The sequence below is a fragment of the Stegostoma tigrinum genome, unplaced genomic scaffold, assembly GCF_030684315.1.
Source record: "Stegostoma tigrinum isolate sSteTig4 unplaced genomic scaffold, sSteTig4.hap1 scaffold_70, whole genome shotgun sequence".
NCBI lineage: Eukaryota > Metazoa > Chordata > Chondrichthyes > Orectolobiformes > Stegostomatidae > Stegostoma > Stegostoma tigrinum.
In genome coordinates this window covers 1,435,360-1,454,884 of record NW_026728643.1, presented here as the reverse complement: position 1 = coordinate 1,454,884, position 19,525 = coordinate 1,435,360, and the positions used below count along the sequence as shown (strand labels likewise).

Sequence of the window (19,525 nt, the reverse complement as noted above, 5' to 3'; positions counted from 1 at the left end):
CATCCACGAGAGCGGTCTCGAGTCGCTGAGACAACTGGAACGGCAGATGCTGGAGCATCGGATATAACACGGTGTGCAGCCAGATGAACACAGCAGGTCAAGCAGCATCAGAGGAGCAGGAAAGCTGACGTTTCCGGCCTAGATCCTTCGCTGAGACCAAGATTTATGCAATTGAGGTAAGAGCAGGACACGTTAAAGAAAGCAAAATGGCAGAAAGTGGGAGGGAAGTGATTTTTTTTATCTTGGATCCTCCAGTATCTGCAGTTCCCATTATCACGGGCAGTGATGTTCGTATGGGTTTGGAAGTTTTACAAACACTTCGCGCACATCGGAAAACACACATTTGAAACTCCCAGACTCACGTTCGCAGAAAACAAATCAATGCCTCAGATATTGATAGGCCCGTGTGACCGCCACCATCTCCATTGGGGGGGCAATGATCAGCGGGGCGCATGCGCGGCAGCTTTGAAACTTTGAAAGGGCCGGGTGAAGCTGGGCGCACGCGCAGCCGCCTCTGGTAGAAAGTGAGAGAACAAGGTGTGGGGCTGGACGAACACAGCAGGACTGGCAGCCTCAGAGGAGCAGGAAAGCTGGCGTTTTCGGGCCTACACCCTTCAGAAATGGGGGAGGGGAAAGGGATTCCAAAATAAATAGAGAGTGGGAGGCAGGTGGAGAGGAGACAAACAAGTTAGAGGTGGGGATGGAGCAGGTAAAGGTGAGTGTAGGTGCGGAGGTAGGGAGGGGATAGGTCAGTCTAGGGAGGACCAACAGGTCAAAGGGGTGGGATGAGGTTAGCAGGTAGAAAATGGGGGTGCAGCTTGAGATGAGAGGAGGGGATAGGTGAGAGGAAGAACAGGTTCGGGAGGTGGGGATGAGCAGTTGTTTCTTGCGAACTGAGTGTCGGTGTTCAGTAAAGTGGTCCCCAAGCCTCTGCTTGGTTTCCGTGATGTAGAGGAGGCCACAATGGGTACAGCGGATGCAGTATACCACATTAGCACCTGCATTCCCCATACAGATGGCCGAAAAGCCCTATGCTATTTCCTGTCCTGCAGGTCTGACCAGTTCCCCTCCACTGACCCCCTTATGCGCTTAGGTGAACTCGTCCTCACCGTCAACAACTTCCCTATCAAATCCTCCCACATCCTACAGACAAAATGGGTGGCCATGGGTACCCGCATGGGCCCAAGCTATGCCTGCCTCTTTGTCGGAACAATCCCTCTTCCGTGCATCCACTGGCCCTGAACCCCACCTCTTCCTCCGGTACATGGATGACTGTATTGGCGCTGCCTCGTGCTCCCGTGAGGAGATCGAACAGTTCATGCACTTCACCAACACCTACCACCCCAACATTAAGTTCACCTGGGCCATCTCCTGACACCTTTCTCACCTTCCTGGACCTCTGTTTCCATCTTGGGCAACCGTCTGGAAACCAATATCCATTTCAAGCCCACCGACTCTCTCAGCTACCTAGAATACACCTCCTCCCACCCACCGCCCTCAAAAAATGCCATCTGCTATTCCCAATTCATTCACTTCCGCCGCATCTGCTCCCGGGATTCCACTCCGTACATCTGATGTCCTTCCTTGTCGAGGACCGCAACGCCGCCCCTGCCCCCCCCCCCCCCCCCCCCCCCCCCCGGCAGTGATCCAGAATGCCCTTGACCGTGTCTCCTGCATTTTTCCACAACTCCTCCCTCGCAAACCATCCCTGCAATAACAACCGAAAAAGAATCTCTCTCATCCTCACGTACCACCCCACCAATCGCCGGATACAACGCATCATCCTCTGACATTTCCGCCATCGGCAATCCGACCCCAACACCAAAGACATTTTCCCCTCCCCACCCTTGCCTGTTTTCCGGAGGGACCACTCTCTCCGTGGCTCCACACTCCCCTCCAGCCCCACCACACCTGGCACTTTCACCTGCACCTGTAGGAAGTGCTGCACTTGCCCCCACACCACCTCCCTCATCCCCATCCCAGGCCCCAAGAAGACTTTTCACATCAAGCAGATGTTCAACGGCACATCTGCTCATGTGGTATACTGCATCCCCTGTACCTGTTGTGGCCTCCTCTACATCGGGGAGACCAAGCGGAGGCTTGGGGACAGCTTTGCAGAACACCTACGCTCGGTTCGCAACAAACTACTGCACCTCCAGTCGCGAAACATTTCAACTCCCCGTCCCACTGCTCAGACGACGTGTCCATCCTGGGCCTCCTGCAGTGCCACAACGATGCCAGCCGAAGGTTACAGGAACAGCAATTCATATTCCGCCTGGGAATCCTGCAGCCCAATAGTGTCAATGTGGATTTCACAAGCTTCAAAATCTCCCCTCCCCCAACCGTATCCCAAAACTAGCCCAGCTCGTCCCTGCCTCCCTAACCTGCTCTTCCTCTCTCCTATCTCCTCCTTCCACCTCAAGCTGCATCCCCATTTCCTGCCTACTAACCTCATCCCACCCCCTTGACCTGTTCGTCTTCCCTGGACTGACCCATCTCCTCCCTACCTACCCACCGACACTCACCTTTACCTGCTCCATGCCCGCCTCTTTAACTTGTCTGTCTCCTCTCCACTTATCTTGCCTCTCCATCTTCGATCCTTATTTCGTTCAGAATCCTCTTTCCCTCCCCCATTTCTAATGAAGGGTCCAGGTCTGAAAGGTCACCTATCCTGCTCCTTGGCCTGCTGTGTTCATCCAGCTCCACATCTTGTTGTCTCGGATTCTCCAGCATCTGCAGTTGCCATTATCTCTTATCCAAGTGTTTGTTTCTTCTGGATTTCTTTCCCAGAGTGTGGGATAATAGCAGCTCGCACTGCTCTTACTCGCTTGTGTGCTCCCTGATCACCTTTGTCGGTGTCTAATCTCTTCAGTCTCTTATGGGTAAATTTAATCTCTGTAGTATTTTACTGTTACTTCCTTATACCTTTTTGGAAGTAAATTTTCCACCACCATCCACCCCCAACCGTGTGCTGCTCTCTTACCAGATTAATTTTTGAATGGTATCTTTCACAGCCAGGAAATATTTCCCAGAAAGAGAGTTCATTTTTCTTCCATTTCAGGCCACCAAATTCTACAGCATTTATATTCTGTGTCATTCATTTTGCACTTCTGCAATATGTACTCTGTTTCTCCTTCCACAGATACTAGCGATCATTGCCAAAGCCCTGTTGCCTGTGGAGAAGTTTAACCTTCGTGTCCTGCTGCAGTTTGTATGATGAAGGTGCTCCCACAATGCGGCCATTTGAGAAGTTACAGATCATTCATCTAGCAATACTGAAGAGCTGATGGTGTATGTCCAAATCAACAAACTATTTGTACTTTTATCATCTTTTATAATTTCACAAAAATATTATCAATAAACTTTTGACGTAAGGCCATTATTAGGTCAGGTGACCAAAAAGTAACCATATTTGCACGTTTTCCTGACTATCTTGAAGAAGGAAAGCAAACCTAAGCGGTTTATCATGGGAATTCCAGACCGTGTTGCCTGGTAACTGTAGAAACAGCCCCCAGTAGTGAAGCAATGATTAAACACACTTAAGTCTGAAACTAAATGAGTTGTCCAAGTCTCGAAGGTTGTGTGGTGCAGGGAGATAGGGCTCATCACAGCTAGGAATGAAATCAAGGATGGGAATTTTAAATTGTTGCTTATAAATAGGAGCCTTTGTGGGTCAGGGAGTACAGCAGTGATGGTGAACAGGTCTTGGTACAAATGAACTTGTGTGCAGCAGAATTTTAAATATTCTTGAGGTTACAGGGACGTTGAATGTGGGAGGCCGACTGGCAGTGAGCTTGGATAGTTAAGTCTAGAGGTAACACAGGAATATATGAAAGGTTCAGCAGATGAGCTGAAACGAAGGTGTCACTGTCAGATCATTTCCACTGCAGTGGAAATAAGTGGTTTTTGTGCAGGGCTCTGCTGTTTACCCTCACCTCACCTCAGGAATTCAGCTGTTTGTGAATTTGCGGATCAAGTCTGTAATAAGATCAGGAACCAAGTGCCTGCTGTGACCCAAACTGGGTGTCACTGAGCAGGTTACTGCTGAGTAAGTGCTGCTGAATACTGCTGATGACAACACATTCCATCACTTTACTGATGATAGAGAGTAGACTGCTTGAGGGGAAATTGGTCGGATTGGATTTGCTGTGTTTTTGTGCTGAACAGACCTGGGCCATTTTCCAAATTGTCAATAGATGCCAGCGCTGTAGCAGGACTGAAACAGTTTGGCTTGGAAGCTAGCAAGCTCTAGAGCACTAGTCATCGGTACTGTTGCCAGAGTGTTGTCAGGGCCCATAACCTTTGCACAATTCGTCCATTTATTAATAATTATTTGAAATGAATCAAACTGGATGAAAACTCGTATCTCTGATGTTGGGGACCTCTGGAAAAGGCTGAGATGGATCATCCATTTGGCGGTTCTTGCTGAAGATTGCTGCAGTCTTATCTTTTGCATAGATAGGTTTGGCTCCTCTGTCAGTAAGGATGGGGATTTTTGGCATGCTTCCTCCAGTGAGTTGTTGAATTGCCCATCGCCATTCATGACTGGGTGTGGCAGATCTGCAGAGCTTACATCTGATCTATTGGTTATGAGGTGGCTTCGCTCTAACTCTTGCTGCTTATGCTATTTGGCATGCAGATAGTCCTGTTTGGTAGTCTTACCAGGTTAGCACATTATTTTTAAGTACGCCTTGTGCTGTTCTTGGCATGCCCTCCTACACTCTTCATTCAACCAGTGTTTGTCCCCTGGATCAATGGCAATGGCTGACTGTAGGATATGCTGGGCCATGAGGTTACAGATTGTCTGCTACTGTTATAGTCTCTCTCACAAAGCCTCATAGATATTTGGTTTTGAGTTCCTGTGTCTGTTCCAAGTCTATCCCTTTCAGCGGAAGTTCTTGCCACCCAATACAATGGGGGGTATTCTCAAGTTTAAGATGAGGCTTTGTCTCCACAGGACTGTGTGGCGGTCGCTGTTATCAATCCTGTCATGGACAGATGCCTCTGCAGCTGGGAAATTGGTGACTATGAGATCACTGTTTTCCCCGTTTGGTGTGTCACCACCTGCTGCAGTCCCAGCGAGGCAGCTTTGTCCTTTAGGACCCGGCCAGCCTGATTGGTAATCCTCCTGCAAACTACTCCTGAAGGTGGGCATTGAGTACATTTAGTGCTATTCACACTCTCCGTGCTTCCTCCTTGTACTGTTCAACATGGATGAGATTTTTTAAAATTAAAATTCACTCTTGGGATATGGAAATCGCTGGCTGGACCAGTGTTTATTGCCCAGAAGGCAGTTCACAGTCAACCACATCGCTGTAGGTTTGGAGTCGCATGTCATCCAGACCAGGTAAGAATGACAGAATTCCTTCCCAAAAAGACATAAGTGATCCAGACGGGTCTTTCCTGATTAATTGGCAATGGTTTCATGGTCATCATTAGACTTTTAATTCCAGACCATTCTTTCATTCAAATTCCACCATCTGCCATGGCAGGATGTGAACCCAGGTCCCCAGAATGTTGGCTGGGTCTCTGGATTAATAATCTAGTGATAATACTGCTGCCGATTTATCAACCGAGGGAGGATGGTACATGGTAATCAGCAGGAGCCATGAGACTTCCAGGCATCAGAGTCAAAGTCGAGTACTCCCAGGTCAAATAATCCGGTCGGAATAGCACTGTGCTGCCACGTCTGCCGTGTCTATCCTGCTCCTGGGACAGGACATCACTAAGGACAGTGATGGTGACGTGTGGCATTGTTTGTAAGGCATGATTCCATGCATATGATGCTGTTTCTTGACTAGTCTTTGAGTCACCTCTCCAAATTTTGCCGCTAGCCCCCAGATATTAGTAAGCAGGAGTTTGTGGGGTCGATAAGGCTGATTCTGCAGTTGTCTTTCCTAGTGCCTTGATCAATGCCAAGCGGTCCGCCCAGTTTCATTGCTTTGTTTCGACTTTGCAGTGATTTGCAACTGAGTGGCTTGCTGAGGTTGGCAAATTTCTTTCCCTGAATGACATTAGACCTTTTTTCTGCCATTAGCAATGGTTCCATGGCAACCAGTTGATTCTTAATTCCAGTTTTTAATTGAATTCAAATTCCACCATTTGCTGAGATGGGGTTTGAGCCCAGACTTCTGTTGTCCATTTTAGTATTCTGGATAAAAGTTAAATTCATCAGGTTTGTTCACTCATTTTTAAATATCACCAACGCAGGCTTTGTTTCTTTGCAAAACACTGTCCATCATCCTGTCTCCTCCATCCTCCCCTTCAACAACAAGTGAGGGAGACACATGGAGTTTGTGCCACTCGATTGTCTCAATCTTAATCAGCTGCCTCCGCTGCTTCTCTCTCTTCCACGAGCCCAGCAAACCAAATTGCCTGGCATGTTGCTCCTCATTTTGGTCCTAAATTTGCATCTTTCTCCAGTCTCGTCAAGCCTTACCAGAACTTATCCTAAACCTTTCCCTATTCTCCTAAACTCCAAACATTCCATCTCTCTCTTATTTCTCCTCCTCCTCCTCCTTGCCTCTTCCCCTTTGCCACTTCACAGATATTGTCACTTGTTCTGTCTGCTTCTCATGTCTGGCTATGTCCTTCTCACCCTTTCTGTTTAAAACCAATATTTGACCTCACTGTCATTGGAAAACTCCCACTCCATCTCCACTCTCTCTCTCTCTCTTTCCTGTCTGAAACCCATGTAGTTGATGTCCCTCAAGGATCTATCCTTGGCCCATCCTGTTTCTCACCGACATTCTGCCAGGAGGTGAGATCTTCCACAAGTACTGTGTTGGGTTTCGCATATATTCTACAATGTTCAGATCTAACACCCCTCTATCACTCTCCTTTGCTCCACTGTTACTCAATTATAACACTGCTTATCGTGTTTCCACTACTTGAATAGCTGAAATTTCCTCCAATAACATTTTGTGATCGTTAAACACATTTTCTTCAGTTCTTTATTGCAAATTATTTTTCCTTACTACTGTACTGAATCCATCCCTGTTGCTGGGAACTGTCTGAGGCTGAACTGCACCCTTCTCAATAATGCTGTCATATCTGGCCTCAAGATGAACATCTTACCATACATCTTCTCAATCACAAATGTCAGAAATTTCAATCTCTGAAATGCTCCTTCTCTCACCTCGCTCTAGCTCACTTGTAATGGAAACCCCTTACCCATGTCTGTGTTGCCTTCAACATGACAATCCCAAAAGAGAACTCTCTATTCTCTGCCTGATCAAGAATCTGTTCCCACGATCGGAAATATCCCCTCAGCATTAACCTGCAAACTCCCTGAAGAATCCTATATTTTTAATTACATCACCTGTCTTCAATAATCTAGTCAGTAGTTTCCAGACCTATTTAGTCTTAGCTTAAAAGATAATCCCTGCAAACCAATGATCATCCTAGTCCATCTTCTCTGAAATGCCTCCAGTGAAGTGATATATTTGCTTGAATAAGTCGACCAAAAAAGCTGCTCACATTCCTCCAGATGTGGCCCTACCAGCAATTTGTACATTTGTCCTAAGACATGGACTCCAAACTCTTATACTACAAACACCTTGACATAAGGGATAACATCCCGTTACCCTCCCGGATTTCCTGTTGCAACTGTGTGCTTGCTTCGTGTTTCCTGCACAATTATTCCTGAGTCCCTATGTGATGCAGTTTTCCACAGTTTTTAGCTTTTAAATAACACTGTATTCTTTGGTCGTCTCCTCAAATGAACAACTTCACATTTTCCCACAGTTGTACTCCATTTTCCAACTTGTTGCCCATTATCAATATTTCTCCATAAACTGTAACCCTCATGGAACTTGACGGCTATCCTTTTTTATGAGATGCTCCCTTATTCTTCTAACTTTTTTTTTGTTAGGAGCACTGGGCAAGATGACATGTACGTAACTGCTATCGTTTTAAGGGGCATTCTTTTGAATGACCAGCAGAAGCTTACCGTCCGGTTCTCAGAATCGAGACAGCTTGTTCGTCAAGTTGCTTTGGGCTGGAAAAGCTAATGTCTCATTGTGGCAGTGCAGCAGCACAGAAGGAAAGAAAAAGGAGGAAAGAAAAGGAAGCAAATCTTGCTGTCTGCATCTCACTAATTCTTGGGCATTCTTTGCCATGTGTCAAACACCTGCTGATCCGTTTAGTGACATGAAGTCCCAAGGTGGACACTCCTAGAAGCCAAAATAGATTTCCCCCTGAATCAACTGCTGACCCCCACAAAGGATAATGTGTAGCAGGGACAATGCACAGTTATCCTCGGCCAGGAGGAGGGGATGGTGTGAATTTCTGTCCAGACTGAATTGGATTTTATGAATTTGTGTTACAGGATATTACAAGTGGACTTTAAGGTGGAAGTCTCCATAATTGTAACACCAAACTCTGACAGAATTACTCAATTCATCAGGACCTGGATATTCACATTGTGTTGAGTATTGTGTCCCTGCTCATTCCCATTTGCTGTGTAAAATTTCTCTTTTAAATCACCCCATTCTCTCAATAGATTGTCCCTAAAACTTTCAGTATATGTCCTGTAATCCTTTTTGTGATCAGTTGTTGAGTGTATAATTTATCATCCTAATGTAGTATATCTTTTGTAAACACCTCTATCAAAGGTCCCCTCAAAATACTTTGTTACAAGGAGAACAGTCTCAGTTTCTCCAAATACCTTATTCCGCCATAACTGTTTCTTATCAATAAGGCACTCATCTGGAATGTGTTGGAACATTTTCCACTTCCCTGCATCAGTGCAGCCCCAACAATATTAAAGAAAGTGAACGTTCTCCAGATGAAGCACTGTCAGAGTGGTGTCCCACCCACCACAAACAACATTCCCCTCTACACCACTGAGGCACAGTGGCATCTCTGTGCCAAAGGTAAAGTCACCATTGTCCTACCTGACCATAGGGCTGGTTTAACCTGAAGATTACCACACCCCAGGCGAGGGGAGAGGTTGAGAAGGAGAGTCCATCTATTGTAGATGGATATTCTCTATGTACCAGCAACCCCCAAGTCACATGAAAGAATAATGTTTTAAAAACAACCCTAACCATGCAACTAAAAACCCTCTTCCTACAAACCATTCTGTTAATTCTCCTCTGCCCCCTGTCAGGGACCATCCCGTCCTTCACAGTGTGTGGGGGACCTTTGGTTTGCACAGACTCAGCTCGTCTCTGTTCCTGTCTGTGATGTCATCATGCTGTGACAATGGCACTGAACATCACTGTCTCTGAAGGTGGTAGGCACAGAGATCCTCATAGCGTTTAAGGCATATATAGATGTACACTTGTGATGCCAACACAGTCAAGTCTATGGGCCAAGTGCTGGAAAATTTTTAGATTAGAATAGTTAGGTGGTGGTTTTTAACTGGCACAGGCTGGATGGGCCTCAGAGCCTTTTTCTGTACTGTAGACCTCTGAGACACTTCACATAGGAAGATGCCCAGCAATATTTCAAGCCCTTTCCGAAAATGAGATATTAGAATAAATGACACGTGATTGGTCAGTCTTTTTGAGAGAAAAGTGAGGTTTAGAAGTAAAGCGGTTTACCACGAAATTCTGGAGCCTGAAGCCCAGGAAATTGAAAGTGCCGTCATCAAGTGGACGAATAAAAATGGGATATCATCAGAAGGATTGTATTCGAGGAAAGCACATATCATTTGAGATTTGTGAGGCTGGGGTATATTAGACAGGAAGGGTTCTGAGACTGGAGAAGATTTCAAAAATAGGGAAAAGTGTGAGGTTGGAGGAGATTACCCCCACAAACCTCCCTTTGTTTGACATCTAATCCAGCCTCACAATCCTTGTGAGGCTGGATTAGATGTCAAACAAAGGGAGGTTTGTGAGGGTAAAGACAATTAGAGCTGAGGAAGTTTATATGGGCTGGAGGAATTTACAGAAACAGGAGGGTGTTGAACAAAGAAGAAAAATTACAGCACAGGAACAGGCCCTTTGGCCCTCTAAGCCTGTGCCAGATCCTCTATCCAAACCTGACCCCTATTTTCCAATGATCTGTATCCCTCTGCTCCCTGCCCATTCATGTATCTGTCTAGATACATCTTAAATGTTGCTATCATGCCCACCTCTAACACCTCCAATGGCAATACGTTCCAGGCACCCACCACCCACTGTGTAAAGAACTTGCCGCACATAGCCCCCTTAAACTTTCCCCTCTCAACTTGAAACTGGAGGAGATTACAGAGGTGAGATCTGTGAGACTGAGCAATCTACAGAGATGGTGAGAGTTCTGAGGCTAGAGGGGGATTCCAACGATAGGCAGGTTGTGAGGCTGGAGAGGGATTTCAGCAATGTGGAGGGTGGTGAGGCTCGAGGTGATGGCTGCAATAGTGCAAGTAGTGAGCTTGAGGGTCATGCTCATGGTAGGGAGGGTAGTGAGGTTTGAGGTATGATTCCTGTGATAGTGAGGGTGGTGAGGCTTCAGGGCAGATAATCGTCTAGACAGCACAGTGGAGTACTTACAGCACATGGAGTGCAGCAGTTATAGGAAGTGGTTCAACAACACTTTCTCCAAATCAAATACAAATGGGCAATCAATATTAGTGGTCTTTGCTGCCCAGATATCCCATAAGTAAATTAAAATTATGATGGGTTTCTGGTTTGGAGAGAGCTTGAAGAAGCTGAGGTAATTCTCCTTGGGGCTGATTAGCAATGATTTTGTTGAGTAGTAGACTTGTTTCCAGGATATTAGCTTGCAGAGAGAGAAAAATTATTAACATTGTGGCAATGTTTGGTAAACGCAGAATACAAAATTCAGATAGTTGGCAAACGATGCAGGGTGAAAATGTGAAGATTACTTGATTCAGCAAGTTCCCATGACCTGGAACAGTGCTGAATGGCAGCTGGATGCAGATTTAGCAGTTATTCTCAGAAGAGATTTAACTTTTCAAGGCATGATCAAGCGGGCGGTGGACAACTGGCAGAGGACTTGGGTCAGATTTGCAGCACCTCCCAGAGTGAGAGTGAAGTCTTTGACAGGGTTCCACATGGTAGACTGATGAGTAAAGTTAGATCACATGTGATTCAGGAAGACCTTGCTAATTGGAAGCAGAATTGGCTTAGTTGTAGGAGAGACCATGGTGCTGGAGGATTTTTCAGAGTGGAGTTCTGTAACCAGCGTGTTCCGCAGCAATCGGTAAATGGTCCATTTCTTTGTTTCTCATTAATATAAATGATTTGGATGAGAATTTAAGGGACAAAACTAATAAGCTTGCAGATGATACTAGAAGTGTTGGTATAGTGGTTAGTTAAGGTTTCCTAAGATGATCAATTGGCTCAATGGGTTGAGCAGTGGAGGATGAAGTTCATTTTGAATAAATGTGAGATATTGTATTTTGGTAAAATGAACAAGGATAGGACTGACACACTTAACGCAAATGCTGAGATTCAGGGACATAATTCTTCGAAGTTTATGTAGACAGGGTGGTTCATAAGTTGTTTCGCACACTTGCCTTCATTGCTCAGAACTTTGAGTATAGGAGTTGCGGTGTTATGTTGAGGTTGTACAGGACATTGGTGAGGCTTCATTTTTGGTATTGTGTGCGGTTCTGGTCGCCCTGTTACAAGAAGGACACTATTATTAAACTGGAGACAAGTCAGAAAAGACTCGCTGGGATGTTGCCAGGAATGGAGGGCTTGATGTTCAAAATAGATGGCCAAAACTAGGGCTTTTCTCACTGGAGTAAAGGAGGTTAAGGGGTAACCTTACAGAGGCTTATAAAATCATGAGGGCACAGATTATGTGAATAGCAAGGGGTTTCCCCGAGGCTGGGGGATTTCAAGACAAGGGGACATATGTGTAAGGTGAGAGGAGGAATACATATTTTAAAAAAAAGACATGAAATACAATTTTTCTTTTAGAGTGGTTCATGTGTGGAACAAACTTTCAGAGGAGGTGGTGGATGCAAGTACAATTGCATTGTTTAAAAAAAGATTGAATAATTACATGTGTAAGAAAGGTTTAGAGGGATATCTGTCACATGCAGGCAGATGGGATCAGTTTAATTATAGAATGTATATATTTAATATAAATTTCCAAGTTCTAAATTGGAGTAAGGCTATCTTTGACCCTATTGGGCAAGAACTTCCAAAAGATGATCAGGAGAGATAATTCTCTGTTAGTGGGATGCTTGGAAGGTGGGAAGCCTTCAAAAGTAAAATAAAGAGAGTCCAGAAACAGCATATTCCTGTTCATGTGAAGGGCAAGGCTGGTAAATGTAGGGGATACTCATTGACTGGAGAAATTGAGGATCTGGTCAAGAAAAAGAAGGCAGCACATGTCGGGTATTGACAGCAGGAATTGTCAGTCCCTCGACGGAAAAGGGCAGGAGGAGCACACTCAAGGGAAATTGAGAGGGTGTAAAGCAGACATGAGCCATCTTTGGCAAATAGGGTTAAGGGGAGTCCCAAGAGATTCTGAAACTACATTTGGGGCAAAAAAGCAACAAGGGAGAAAATAGGGCCCCTTTAAAATCAACAAGACTATCAGTGTGGAACTGCAGGCTGAGATAGGAAATGAATATTTCACATTAGTATTTACTGCAGAGAAGGATATGGAAATGAGAGAACTTGGAAACATAAATAATGAAAGTGTCCATATTACACAGGATTAGGAGGTGGACATCTTAAGATGCATAAAGGTAGTACATAGGTCCCTGGCATCTGATCAGGTGTTATCCACAAACTCTGGGAGAGGCTAGGGAAATAATTGCTGGGCCGTGTGCTGAGATATTTCTATCACTGATAGACACTGTTGAGGTGCCAGAAGACTGCCTGGCTAATGTCTTGCCGTTCTTTAAGAAAGGTGGTAAGGAAAGGCCGGGGAGCTATCGACCCCTGAGCCTGATGTCAGTGGTGGGTAAATTGTTGGCGGGGATTCTGAGGGACAGGATTTGTATGCGTTTGGAAAAGCAAGGACTGCTTAGGGATAGTCAACATGGCTTTGTGAGTGGGAAATCTTGTCTCACGAACAATATTGAAGTTTTTTTTGAAGTGACAAAGATTGCTGAAGGCAAAGCAGTGGACATTGTCTATCTGGCTTCAGCAAGGCATTTGCCAAAGCTCCACATGATAGACTGGTTAGCAAGCTTCGATCAAATGGAATCCAGGCAGAGTTAGCTAGTTGAAACAAGGTTGGTTTGAAGGCACGAGACAAGATCATGGTGGGGGTGGGGGGGTGGGGTCTATTTTCGGTCTAGAGGACTATGAACAGCAGTGTGCTGTAAGGATTGGTGCTGGTTCCACTGCTTTTTTGTCATTGACACAAATCATGTGGAATGAATATTGGAGGAATGGTTAGTAAGTGTGCAGATGACTCTGATATTGTTGTTGTAGTAGACAGCAAAGAAGTTTACCTCCAAGTACAATGGGAATTTAATCAGATGGGTCAATGGGCCGAGGAGTGCCAGAAATCAGTTTAGTTTGAATAAATGCGAGCTATTGCATTGTGGTAATGAAAATCAGGGCAGGGCTTAAACACTTAATAATGAGGTCCTGGGGACTGTTATGCAACAGAGACTCCTTGGGATGTTGGTGCACAGTTCCTTGAAGGTGGATGGCGGGTACAGAAGGTAGTGAAGATGATATTTGCTGTGCTGCATTTATTGGTCAGTGCATTGAATGTAGGAGTTGGGAGGTCATGTTATAGGCTGAACAAGGCATTGATTATGCTGCTTTTGGAATACTGTGTACGGTTCTGGTCTCCCTGCAATAGGAATGATGCTGTTAAACTTGGCAGGGTGCAGAAAAGATTTACGAGGATGTTGGAAGTTTCAAGCTGTGGGGAGACGCTGAATATGCTAGGGCTATTTTCCCTAGAGCATTGAGAGGTGACCTTCTAAAAGCTAATAAAATTATGGTGGGCAGAGTGTGAATAACTAAGGTTGTTTTCCCAGGGTAGGGGAGATGAGAACTAAACACTGGTTTAAGCTGACAGGGAAAGTTTTAAAAGGGAAAGCGGATGGTGCCTGTGTAGAATGAGCTGCCAGAGGAACTGGCGGAAGCTCGTCAATTACCCATCCAGATATAGAACATAGAACATAGAACAGTACAGCACAGAACAGGCCCTTCAGCCCACAATGTTGTGCCGACCATTGATCCTCATGTATGCACCCTCAAATTTCTGTGACCATATACATGTCCAGCAGTCTCTTAAATGACCCCAATGACCTTGCTTCCACAACTGCTGCTGGCAACGCATTCCATGCTCTCACAACTCTCTGCGTAAAGAACCTGCCTCTGACATCCCCTCGATACTTTCCACCAACCAGCTTAAAACTATGACCCCTCGTGCTAGCCATTTCTGCCCTGGGAAATAGTCTCTGGCTATCAACTCTATCTATGCCTCTCATTATCTTGTATACCTCAATTAGGTCCCCTCTCCTCCTCCTTTTCTCCAATGAAAAGAGACCGAGCTCAGTCAACCTCTCTTCATAAGATAAGCCCTCCAGTCCAGGCAGCATCCTGGGAACCCTCCTCTGAACCCTCTCCAAAGCATCCACATCTTTCCTATAATAGGGCGCCCAGAACTGGACGCAGTATTCCAAGTGCGGTCTAACCAAAGTTTTATAGAGCTGCAACAAGATCTCACGACTCTTAAACTCAATCCCCCTGTTAATGAAAGCCAAAACACCATATGCTTTCTTAACAACCCTGTCCACTTGGGTGGCCATTTTAAGGGATCTATGTATCTGCACACCAAGATCCCTCTGTTCCTCCACGCTGCCAAGAATCCTATCCTTAGTCCTGTACTCAGCTTTCAAATTCGACCTTCCAAAATGCATCACCTCGCATTTATCCAGGTTGAACTCCATCTGCCACCTCTCAGCCCATCTCTGCATCCTGTCAATGTCCCGCTGCAGCCTACAACAGCCCTCTACACTGTCAACGACACCTCCGACCTTTGTGTCGTCTGCAAACTTGCTGACCCATCCTTCAATTCCCTCGTCCAAGTCATTAATAAAAATGACAAACAGTAGAGGCCCAAGGACAGAGCCCTGTGGAACTCCACTCACCACTGACTTCCAGGCAGAATATTTTCCTTCTACTACCACTCGCTGTCTTCTGTTGGCCAGCCAATTCTGTATCCAAGCAGCTAAGTTCCCCTGTATCCCATTCCTCCTGACCTTCTGAATGAGCCTACCATGGGGAACCTTATCAAATGCCTTACTGAAGTCCATATACACCACATCCACAGCTCGACCCTCATCAACTTTTCTAGTCACATCCTCAAAAAACTCGATAAGGTTTGTAAGGCATGACCTACCCCTCACAAAGCCGTGTTGACTGTATTTGATCAAGCCATGCTCTTCCAGATAGTCATAAATCTTATCCCTCAGATATCTTTTAATGTTGTATGTGAATAGGGAATGTTTAGAGGAATATGGGTCAAATGCTTGCAAATGGGATTAGATTAATTTAGGATATCTGGTCAGCATGGACAACTGGGATTGTTCCATGCTGTACAACTCGGACTAAGCATTTTTGTTTTCATTTCAGATTTCCACAATTTTACTTCTGCACTGTTCTTAACCTTTCAATCCCTCTGAAAGACTGAGTTACAGATTTATACAATGCCTGTCCTTCCTCCCTGGCTCTCCCACCTCTCTTTCGGTAATTTTGTGTAAACACTGACTGACTGAATACCTTACCTGGAGGATATTTATGAATGGATTTGTTCTAATGATAATCCAACATGTTTTCCAAGTGTCGCTCCACAAATGTCCAGAGGATTTCTCAGTTTCACAGTCTGTTTTCTCTTCTGGTTTCTCACTCATTGCACTTACTTTCTGTGTGATAGCTTAGTCTGCAGTTAGAGAATTCAAACTGTTCCACATCCAGGTCTGACAGTCACTTTGTTTATCACAACCCAATTATCTCAGGATTTTGAACATTGAAGGAGAAAGCAGCACTCACACTTTGGAGAAATACAAATGGTTTGTGTGTAAAAGAGTCTGTGAAGATTCATCTGAAATGTTCTAACACCAGCGCAGTGACTCTGGGGAGAGACTGTGGAAATGGGCAGATTGCAAGAAGGAACTTCTTCATCCATCCCACCTAGAAACTGACCACCAGAGTCACACTGGAGAGAAACCATTCACCTGCTCTGATTGTGGTATGGGATTCACTCAGTCATCTAACCTGCTTAAACACCAGGGAGCTCTCACTGGATAGAAACCATTCACTTGCTTGGAATGTGGGAAACAATTCACTCAGACAACTCACCTGCTGATACACCAGCAAATTGACACTGGAGAGAGACCATTGGCCTGTTGTGTGTGGGAAAGTTTTTCTGACTCGAATTCCCCTCTGACACACCAGCAAATTCACTCTTGGGAGAGAGCATTCGTGAGCTGAGTGTGGGAAAGCATTCACTCAGTCGTCCAAACAGTCACAAAGAACCACGGTTGAAGCATTTTGCTATCACTCTCACGATCAAATGAACCATAGTTTTGGGCTGTTTGTACTGCTGTTACTAATCCCAGCTCAATTAAAGGTGCTGGTATTGTGAATAAAATGTTAATAACAGTTGTATATCTGTCAGGTGGAGCTTGGAAATAGTCACGTCACGACACATTCACACTGACTAAAGACTATCCACCAGCACAGTATGTGAAAAGGGATTTCCTGGTTCATCAGGACTAGTTAAGTAGCAGCAAATTTGAGTAACTCTTGGGTTTTTTTTTATTCTGCTGTTAGCTGTCTCCAAACCAGGTATTTTTGGGCTTGTTTCTGGAGATCATAGAATCCCTCCAGTGTGGAAGCAGATGACTTGGCCCATCAAGTCCACACTGAACCTATGAAGTGTCTTACCCAGACCCTGTCTGCGTCGGTTTCCTCCCACAGTCCATAAATGTGCAAATTAGGTCGATTGACTATGCTAAATTACCCTTAGTATCTTGTGTGCAGAATGCAAGGACAGAGTGGGGTGTGAGACTGGATGGGATGCCCTTTGGAGGGTTTGTGTGGACTCAGTGGACTGAATGGCCATCTTCCACACTGTAGGAATTCTATGATGATCTCGATGGCCCTTTATTTATTAGTTATGTCTGCACACCTTTTACAATTACGGATCCTGTTGCTCTCCACAGACACGTTTCAACTTTTAATAGGTGTTTGTTGATTTGGAAACAATCGTAATGTTTCCTTTTGAGTTTTGCCCACAAAATGAAAGTTTTAAGTCGAAACAAAAGATTGGGAGGAGTCCAGTACTATATCCCCGATTGCATTTTCCCGATCGGCTATGAAACCTGGTGTCCGTTGTGACTCTGTTCGCGGGGGGTGGAGAATGCAGTCTCTTCAAATCTTTACCTGTTGTCCACAGCAGTGATGGATTTCATGATGAATACATATACACTAGATATCACACAATGTCTTGGTTTATTTTCTATTTAGTCTGCTGTACTTTACTCCACAGAGACCGAGATAATGGTCTGGGGACCTAGGTTTGAATCCCACCATTCCAGATGGTGGAATTTGAGTTTTTTAAAAAAATCTGGTAATAAGAATCTAATGATGACCGTGAATCCATTGCCATTGTTGGAAAAACCTGTGTCCTTTAGGGAAGGAAACTGCCATTCTTATCCAGTAATATCAAGATCCCATGAATGATATTTTTTTTTAAAAAATTTAAAAAATCTGCAAATACATTTATCTCTGTCTTAATTTATTTCACCACCGACAGTTCAAACTGGTTGATGGCTACTTTCACTTTTGATCATGTTGTGGCCATTTCATGGTTGAAACAAAAAAAAATGCATGAATGGAACCACAGTTGTTCTTGTAGGAACAATGCATGCTCTGATATGTTTGAAAAAAAAACCTCATCTCACTTATGAGCCAGATATCAAAGCTGACCAGATCCTGATGCTGTGCACCGTGAAAGTGAAATTCTTCACCGTCTTATCCACTTGTGTTGCTATTTCAGGGAGCTATGCACCTCCCAAACTCCTGAACACCTTTGAGAATTTCATCAAACTGACCCCCAATGGCAGGAATGGACAGAGTCAGCTTGGCTTGATGATCATAATTCAGGCTCAACCAATCTCCTGGAGCATTTTGAGAATGCAATTAGTAGTGAGTGTGGCCACCTCTCTGTACTGTAGTGATACAGATCCTCTGATCCTGCTTGCCCCAAATGGCTGATATTGAATGATTCATTGGAAATGCTGTGTCAGGATCTCCTGACTTAATCCTGTCTCCCTTGCCCTGACTGAGAACTGTTTCCCTGAGACTTTGAGACGTGAGCATTTGGTCAAAACACGTGTTTGTTGCCACAGCTGCTAACCAGCCGTTAACTGACTGCTGGTAATAACAGTGAACAGCTGCCTGGCTTGCGCCTGTGATAAACAACCAGGCAAGACAGGAGCACTGTGAAACATTAAGTTCTAGTTGAGACGTCAAAGTGCAAAAATGCCAGGGAAAGGCAGAGATATTGTGGCAGAACACGTCTCAGGTGCTAAACAGCTTGCAGAGTTCTTACAGAAAGCATGTACTTTGCGGACAGGCAATTCTGCATCTTGATGTAGCATTTTTATCTAACTTCTGGCTCATCTTGCTAGATTTGCAAATATCTCCACGTCTGGCTAATGTGAGAATTGGCTTGGTCATTTACAGTTGTGTCCCATGTCAGCGAATTGATAATCTGATTAAACTCACAGGCCTTGACTTGAGAGAAATAAAGCACAAGTTTGATTGGGTGCTGTTGCACTCAAATGAAAAACGTGCATTGTATATGCCATATCCTTTCCTGGCTCACAGTGTTTCCAAAATCTCTAGTTCAATACATCCCAAGTCATCATCATCAGAGGCAAAACTAGTGAATACTTCGATCACTTCATCTTTTGTTTTTTTCTGAAATGCTATTTGTAATGAGGTAGTATTGGCAGGCAATTTTCTTTTACTTCTGATGCCATGTGTGACTCTTCAGGGATGGTGTTGGTGGGAAGATGCGACATGCACCACGGATGAGGCACGAACATTCAGAGCAAGTGCTGAGCATGCAGAAAAGGAGAGATGAACGGTTACCTTGGAAAAAGCACATTTGGAGAAAGTTGGGTGAGAGTGCTGAGAGAAAGGACTTTGGCGGCATGGTGGCTCTGTGTTTAGCGCTGCTGCCTCACTGCACCAGGACACGTGTTTGATTCCAGCCTTAGGTGACTGCCTGTGTGGAGTTTGCACATTCTCTCTGTGTCTGTGTGGGTTTCCTCAGAGTGCTCCCGCAGTCCAAAAGATGTGCAGGCTAGGTGGATTAGCCATGTTAAATTGCCTGTAGTGTTAAGGGAGAGGTCGATTAGGTGGGGTATAGGTCTGGCTGGGATGCTCTGAGGTTTGATGAGGACTTGTTGGGCTGAAGGGCTGTTATAGTTCCAGAGTGCTGAACTGCTGTAGATTACAAGGTCCGGAGCTGGATGAACACAGCAGGCCAAGCAGCAAAGGAGCAGGAAGTGCGATGCCTCAGGCCTAGACACCCTTCTTCAGTTTTTGATCAGGCTGTTTTAAAATTGGTTTAA

General features: G+C 44.9%; 1 long non-coding RNA gene across 1 annotated transcript; it reads left to right on the top strand.

The window, feature by feature from the left end:
• Nucleotides 1–16,629, top strand: LOC125449868 (uncharacterized). The gene is made up of 3 exons (XR_009445273.1): nucleotides 1–176; nucleotides 3,143–3,291; nucleotides 15,513–16,629. It is a non-coding gene; the product is annotated as an uncharacterized LOC125449868 (long non-coding RNA).
• Nucleotides 16,630–19,525: the final 2,896 nt, after the last annotated feature.